We start from the raw sequence: 678 nt of genomic DNA on the forward strand, positions 1-678 counted from the left end.
GATTAGCTAGAAAATATCGCACATCCCTCGCAAATTGCGAGGGATCTGCAAGAACGTTTACCACTTCCTCGCAAGTCCCTCGCAAATAACGTTTAGGGTATAGGTCCCTCGCAATTCCAAAGCCAATCCCTCGCAATATAATAATTTTTTTTTTAAAAAAAACAACAAAAAGAAAAACAAAAACAACAAAAAATACAATTACTCAATCAGATTCATTTTCTGAACTACTAGAATTAACATCATCATCATCAGAATCTTCTCTGTCATCGGACTCTTCAAATTCGTCTAATTCACCCTCTTCTTCAGAAACATCATCAACATCTTCAAATTGTCTATTTTGTGGATCAGTGTGGATAATATCTTCCGTTGACATGTTTGGAATGGTAACTTCACCGACTCTTTCTTGTTGCAACACGACTTGATCATCAACTAACCCGATTATACGGCCTCGAGGATTAACTTTAATGACTGATAACCACATTTCACGTCTTGGTCTTAAACGAGGATAGGGCAGAAAGCTCACTTGTTGTGCTTGTGATGCTAGGATGAAAGGATCAAATTTGGCGTACGATCTGTTCGCATTCACATCGACAACTCCCCAATTATTTACTCGCACACCTCGGGCCGATGGATCGAACCAGTTACACTTGAAAAGTACGCATCTCAGATTCAGAAGCC

Source organism: Camelina sativa, chromosome 20 (genome assembly GCF_000633955.1).
Source record: "Camelina sativa cultivar DH55 chromosome 20, Cs, whole genome shotgun sequence".
NCBI lineage: Eukaryota > Viridiplantae > Streptophyta > Magnoliopsida > Brassicales > Brassicaceae > Camelina > Camelina sativa.